A 7,507-nucleotide genomic window follows, 5' to 3' on the forward strand; every position below is an offset into this window, starting at 1 on the left:
AAAAAAAAAAAAACCCATAAAACTGAATCAGAATTAACACCTTAAAAAAGCACTTATTTTACGCCAGGCTCTACTTTGGTTCTGTCCTCCCACTAACCCTGAGTCATTGCTATTATAACCTCCATTCTACAGATGCGGGAAGAGACAAACAGAGATTAAGGAATTTGTCCAATGTCCAGAAACATCCTGACACCCTGGCAAACTCAAGGGACTTGTGGAGGTGGGGCTGCTGTGCTCCATGCCTTAGGCCCTCCCATCCCTGAGGAGTGTGGGACCCCTGGGGACCTTGGTCTTCATGTGTCTCCAATACTCTATTTACCCCATTTCACTGGGGTGACCAGCTACCCAAGAAGCTTAAAGACCTGCACCTATGGGGTTGTTCCAGGGTCCTCAGTTGGACCCAGACCCAAGAGGGTGTCCCACCAAGCAGATCATGCCTGCCAGCCGGCAGAGTATCCTTTCATGAGATTGTGTGAGGCACTAGAATGGTGCTGACACCATGATTTTAAGGTAACTCAAATTTCTGTACAGAGATGAGACCCTGTAAAAATGTTTTCCCAGGGCCACACACCCTAAGGCAGCCCCTACAAGGTCCCGCTGCCAAGAAACCACAAGCTGGGACTGGAACTGTGCTCTCCATGTGCAGAACGGTCTCTCGGCAAGCACACAAATGCAGTGCAGTTATTATTAGATTTTAAATACCTTGGGGAGTTTGAGCTAAAAGAAATCCCATGGTAAAGCAAGTTTGTAAAACAAAATGTGACTTGGCCTCTGTTTTTAAGTCTCAATTCCAGTTTTGCAAAAGGAAGCCCATTTGTAACTGGTGAGGGATGAGAGCCGCTGGTTGAAGCTGATTGCTTCACAGCCCATCTGGCTTTGCAGAGAGGAGAAAGGCAGACGTTCTACAGTAAAGAATGTGGCTGGTCTTTGCTTGGGTTCCTGGGTGGGAATTTCTAAACTCTTGGAATGTTCTGAGCGATAGGAGTGTCTTTGGTACTCATGGTGGGCCCCTGAGGCCAGGCCTGAGTTCATGCTGATGAGGTGAGGTGACTGTGCCCTTGACAGTTTCAAGATAGGGACTATCCAGGCCAGAAATGCCAATCATATGCTTAGAGGGGTTGGGGGAGTGGAGAAGGTTGCAGATGAGATCAATCATGTAGCCTGTATTTCAATCATGTGTGGGTGGCCTGGAAACCCCAGGGCTTGTGGCTGGGGTCAGAAGGGTGGGGGTTTTTGGGGGGGGCCTCTGCTTTCAACCAGGAAAGTCTGCACCAACTGTGGTAGTTGATGTCAGAATTGCACTGTACCCTGCCCTGTGATGCTGTGCCCCAGCAAGGAAGGGGTAAAAAGGGCAATGGAACAGCCTGGCTTCTCACTTTGTGTTTCAGGACCCTCTGTCTCCATCTGTACCTTCCCAAGCCTTGTCCTTTATCCTCTACCTCACACCTCTCCCCTGCCACAGCTGAGAGGCCATGTCTGAAACACACACTCTCCTCTTAAAAACCTTCAAGTGTCTTCCTTACTTATATCCTGTTATTATATGCTGACATGTGGAGAAGAGAAATTAGGCAGATTAACTTGATCACCATGATATATCCCATACCTGAATTTAGACTCTCTTTCAAGGACCTCAGATAGTTGACACATGTGTCCTCAAGACATTTGAAGAAGAATGAAGTCTTTTTCTCATGAGATTGGATCAAGTAGGACTCTGTCTACTTGACTGTTTTGGTCATTAGAGGCACAGGATGAAGTAGAAATAGCATCAAAGTGGAGATAAATGCCCTGAGTCTCAGTCATCTCAGGGACTATTATCCCCCAGGAGAATGGGTCAGGCAGGGTGGGACCAGGCTGGTTGTCAGTCCCCATCGAATTGCCCAGGGTGCGAAACAGACCTTCAAGCCCCCTGGGGAAATGAATAGTGTGAAGTTGGAATTGGAAGAGAAATCCAGTCAAATAGCTGAAGGAAGACTCCGATCTGATGGACACACCATCAAGGCACCTCCTTGGTGCCCACGACAGCACATGATGTCAGATGTTACCATTCAGGGCTTCTTGCATATGGCCCAGCAGCACTCTCATTGTTTGGGAGGGCAGGGACAGGGTGGAAAGGGGCTTCAGCACATCCCACTGGGAGAGCCTGTGGCTGACCAAGTCTCACAAGAAGGGCCTCATGATGGACCCTGCAGCTCACAAGTCACCTTCGTTAATTACTGCACCATGTGTGATGCTAACAACCTGACACCTCAAACTTACCTGTTTCTTTAAATTTAAAAAGTTTTTTTTAGAGATGAGGTCTTGCTCTGTCACCCAGACTGGAGTGCAGTGGTGCAGTCATGGCACACTGCAGCCTCAACCTCCTGGGCTCAAGCGATCATCCCACCTCAGCCTCCCAAGTAACTAGCATCACAGGCCCCCCCCCCCATGCCAAGCTAGTTTTTTTTTTTTTTTTTTTTTTTTTTTTCCGCAAAGACGGGGTTTCACTATGTTGCCCAAGCTGGTCCCAAAGTCTTGGCCTCAAGTGACCCTCTGGCCTCTGCCTCCCAAAATGCTGGGATTAGAGGCATGAGCCACTGCACCTGGCCCCAAACTTACCTATTGACTTTAATCAGCTGAAGACATTTGGATGTCTCTGCAGTGTAGGAGAGCATACAGAAGTACATCTAAGGAACCAAGCCACAATGATGTCTCTTGCTCTGCATGGAAAAGGAGAGAAGTGATAAAGTGGAGAAACCTAGTATCTCCTTCACCTACCTCCTTCCTCTGTCAACACTCTCCTTTCTTGGCTGCTTACTGTTATAACCATTCTCTTCTCCACACTGTTTTCCAATAAACACACACATCAGAGAGCTGCCGTCTTTGAATGCTCCACTCTGTACCTGTATTTCCCAACACAGATGGAGCCAGTCAACGTGCAATGATTCAGGTTTTGCTTTAGTCCTATCAGTTAAGATTTACTATGAGCAAATCTCATCACAATGTCACCACATCCCCAAATTTAGGTCAAATGGACACAATCCCAATGTTCTTCTTCTACAAATCTAAGCCTTTTGTGGGAGCAAACATGCTTGTCAGCAGAAATTAAGGAAAAGCAAGAGATGGATGGCAGCTGCTGCAGAGCACATGGACATCGTTTCCAAGTGCCCAGGATTGCCATCGGCCATATCGATTGGATAATGACAAGGAGAGCTGGTTTGATTCCAAAAAGAGAAACCATGCAGAGGAGGCAAAAGGTAAAAGGAGTACTTAATTTTTATGAACCTGTTGGCGGGTGCTCCATATTAATATTTCATTTGTCAGTCTTGTCTTTTTTATTTTAAACTCAAAATGAAGAGCAATGCCTAGCTCCTGACTGTAATCTCAGTAGGAGTGTGTGGTGTGTCCACATCCTGCCTCATGCCCCAGATCATTGTAGTTAATGACCACACATACAGGCATTGTGTTTTGTCAAACAGTTACAAGCTGAATTTTGGGAATATGTAATCATTTCAAGGATTTTTTCAAAAAATCATCATACTGCTAAATAGCAGCCCTCTCTTTCTCAGCCAACAGCATGTGGAGGGGTTCTAACTTAAGGGCCATAAATAAATCTGGACAATAACCCTGCATAAAGCAATCTGGTTCTTTCCCCCTCTAAGCTTCCACATCACACCCGGCTTCTCTGTTGAGCTTATGATTTGGTTGCTAGGTCAGCCAGAAGGTGAATGGTTTCCTGCGTGGGTGAGATAGAGTGGTTGCAAAATGCATATCTTGCCTCAACTCAGCAAATGGTGCCCCAGCTGTCAGGGGCATGCAGCATATTGGAGGCTGTGATTCAGGAAGGAGCACAAGGTGAATTATATTGTCAAGCACACTATTAAATGGGTGAAGCTGCCCAGCAGCTCCTTCCCCAACCTGTTTTCTTCTTAAAATAAATCTATTCCATTGGCAGGCACTAGACTGAGGTGTCCTCACAAAATCATGGAGTCTTAAGTAGAAAGGAGGCATTTGGACCAGCCCCTACTGTTTAGAGACGAGGAGTTTGATGTTCAGAGTATGAACCGTGGTGGTTTTGTTTTTGTTTTGTTTTGGGTGGGGAACAAAGTGAAGAGGATCCTAATCTGAACAATGAAATAGTGCCAACACTTTCCAAGAATATGGCTAACTGAGTCACGAATGCAAAGTAAAAACAGTTTTTATAATGCATGAAAGGAAAAGATTTAAACCTGACAGTCCTAACCTCTGAAGAAATGCATAATACAGAAATAACTTGGACCAGTTCCCTAACAATGCCAATGATCCTACTCCAGTCATAAAGCAATGTGTGTGTCCGGGTTAGGGACAGTGTTTGATGGCTCCCATTCTACCTAGAAGCTTGTACCCTTAGTTTATCTTGAATCATCAATTCATGCAATCATTAATTCATTCAATGAACATATTATAATAATTACCTACCGTGTGATAGGGTCTGGGGGGAAATGTCAAGTAAAGCATTTTATCTACCTTCAGAATCTTCCAGACAGGCAAACATTTTTTTTTTTCAATATGAAGGACACAAATAAATGTATTCTAGCAAGGCAGTTTTACCTACAAGGTAAAACTATGCCTTCCACAGATAGCCCATTTTCTACTTCCATGCTTGGTAAGAGCCAGCACCCATCAAAGTCACATAAAATTATTATGATTGGTAGACATTTATTTTCAGATATTAAACGATGGGAAGTAGTAGTAAGGATTTGCCATGTAGCATTTTATGTGTGCAAAGTGCTTTATGGTCATATTTTATGGCTTGTTCTACATAATAGTCATGTGTGAGATGAGCTGGAACAGGCTCTATTTTAGAGTGAGGAAGTGACAGCAGTCCTGTGTATATCAGTGTCCTCTTTAAATACTATTTGCCTTGGGGTTTTAATAAATATCATCACTTTTTTTATTTCTTGGAATTTGCATTCTGCATGTTTATATTTGGTTCATCCAGGCTTTTTATAATGGTTCAGAGTCCAAACTCAGATTCTGAATAGTGCAGGCCATATCCGAGTGCAACTGCCAAGATGAGCCATGGCAGACATGACCCAACCCTTTTAGCTTCCGTCATGATCAATAGCTGTTACCACCGTTCCACTGGAATTCCATTTCCTCACTTATCCTCCAAGGTCAGAGAAAGGATCCCTCTGGTTTCCACCTTCCTTTCCTTCCAAGAAAGCGATCTTTGTCGTGGCCCTTATTTGCCTCTCTCCACACACCCTTTCTGTCCAAGTTTCTTGAGAATCGTAACCATAATGGAACCACCATAGATCAGCTTCAGCAAAGAATGATCAACACTCCCTTACTTCTCTCTTCTGCCAACCTACAGCTGGAGTGGAATTTGGGGGAGGCAGGAGTGAAGATCTTGTAAAACCTCACTCTTTTGTTTCCTCTTTCCGTTCCTTCAAGGGAGTATCCTGGATCACTGTAGCCACCCTGGGAGTAAATTTGTGATCCAGAAGGACTAGCCTTTGTCCATGAGAAGCACAGTCTCATAGGAAACCCAGAAAGGCCAATGGGCAATTGCCTGTCAAAGCCTCTGGTGCTATGACAGTGCTAGGGTTTATGGAGCAGAAGGGATAGACCGCTGCCTTAGGTCTGGGGGCTGAAGAAGGGCTTCCCAGAGGAAGCAGCCTCAGGACTTCGGAGTTAGATTGGAAATGTTGGTGCATCTTTCGCTTGGGAGAAACTTTGAGTCTAGGAGCCAAGGAAGGCCAAGGAGGTGGCCCAGGGGAAATAGAATAGAGAGTAGGCTGCTTGACATTGCCTTTAAGCTCTAGACAAGAAAGGAAGGGAGGGAGGGACGAAGGCTTCCTTTTGCCTTGCCATGACTCAAGCATAAGTCTCCCTTCAAAAACCATTCTAGTTAATGACCACTCAGAATATTCAAGGACAAGGGGTGCCTTTGGTTCACCCCTGCATTATGACTCTTGACATATGACAAGCAGCTGGGCAGGGCTCAGACCCAGCCAAAACACCTTCTCTCACAAAGCCGAAAAGGACTGCATGAGCTTTTCTAAAAATCACTGCTGACAAATCCCTCAACCAGTCTCAGCACTGAAAGTTGAATGAACTCAGGAATGGGAGTCAGGAAACGCTTTTGATTTAATGTAGTGTGTGGTCTTAGCCACTCATTTGACTAACCTGGGCCTTATTGCCTTATTTAACTTATAGGATTAGTAATACCTGCCCTACTTACTCAACAAGTTTTTTGGGAGGATAAGATCACATAATAAATATGAAAGGTTTAAGGCATATAAAAATAAACCCCATGACTGTGCCCAGTGTTGTTTCAATGTGTTCATGGGCTTCTGCTTTGGAATTAGGTATTCCTCTCATCCACCACCGAATGTCTGGGCTGTCCTGTCTTTTACCCTCAACTGTCAGACATTGATCCCCCTGCCTCCATTCACCTTCCCATAACACTTGGTCAACAGCTGCTAGTCATATGGCCATGGCTGAGTCATTCCAAGCACTGACTCATGTCATCACTTAACATCTTCCAAGTATTCATATGGCCCCTTCACTTTAAGACCTATAAGCCCATATTCCCCAAGTCTATTCTGAGTCCAACACCAGTGGACTGTGCCCCCTACAGTGGCTCAAAGAGGAAGCCTTCATCTCTGGACACTATAGTCCTGGGTTAGCCCACTGTGTCTAACAGCAGTCTCCCAACTGGAGCATGTCTTTCTTATTGCTGAAAATGATCTCCTGGTGCACCTAACACAAGTGCTTGGGGCTGCTTCAGCAAGAATGATGGAAGCATTACTCCACTTCTGCTATACTCTTTTGCCTGTCCTTGGGGAGGGTTATGCCAACTGGCTCATTAACATAATCAGTATGGTTTTGACTATGCCCTGACCAGCTAGGCTAACTGCCTAGCTCATAGCAAGTACTCAGCAGGTGCTTGTCAAATAGACAATTAGATCTCATCATGGGCTGAGTTCTGTCCTCCCAAAATTCATGTGTTGAAGTCCTAACCTCCAGTTATCTCAGAATATAGTTGTTTTTGGAGATAAGGTCTTTGTATTAGTCTATTCTCACATTGCTATAAAGAACTACCTGAGACTGGGTAACTTATAAAACAAAGAGATTTAATTAACTCACAGTTCAGCAGGCTGTATGGAAAGCATGGCTAGAGAGGCCTCAGGAAATGTACAGTCATGGTGGAAGGTGAAGGGAAGGGAAGCAGGTACATCTTCCCATGGCAGAACAGGAGAGAGAGAGAGAGAGAGAGAGAAGTGAGGAGGTGCTTTACACTTTCAAACAGTATTAGAAATCACCCCCATGATCCGATCACCTCCCACCAGGCCCCACCTCCAACACTGGGAATTACAATTCGACATGAGATTTGGGAGATGACACAAAACCAAACCATATCAGTCTTTAAAGAGTTAAGTTGAAATAAGCTATTTAGAGTGGGCCCTAATCCAACATGACTGGTGTTCTTATAAGAAGAGATTTGGTCACAGACATGGTTGTATGTAGAATAAAGACCTTTTGA

At 44.8% G+C, this 7,507-nt stretch overlaps 1 long non-coding RNA gene across 1 annotated transcript in view; it reads right to left on the minus strand.

Moving 5' to 3' along the window:
- Positions 1-7,209, minus strand: part of LOC108518488 (uncharacterized) — a 30,935-nt gene extending 23,726 nt beyond the window's left edge. Inside the window, exon 1 of the long non-coding RNA XR_001882376.1 lies at positions 7,111-7,209. This is a non-coding gene — a long non-coding RNA (uncharacterized LOC108518488). The remainder of the gene's footprint in view (positions 1-7,110) is intronic.
- Between the last annotated feature and the right edge of the window lie 298 nt (positions 7,210-7,507).

Source organism: Rhinopithecus bieti, unplaced genomic scaffold (assembly GCF_001698545.2).
Source record: "Rhinopithecus bieti isolate Rb0 unplaced genomic scaffold, ASM169854v2 scaffold_2077, whole genome shotgun sequence".
Taxonomy (NCBI): domain Eukaryota; kingdom Metazoa; phylum Chordata; class Mammalia; order Primates; family Cercopithecidae; genus Rhinopithecus; species Rhinopithecus bieti.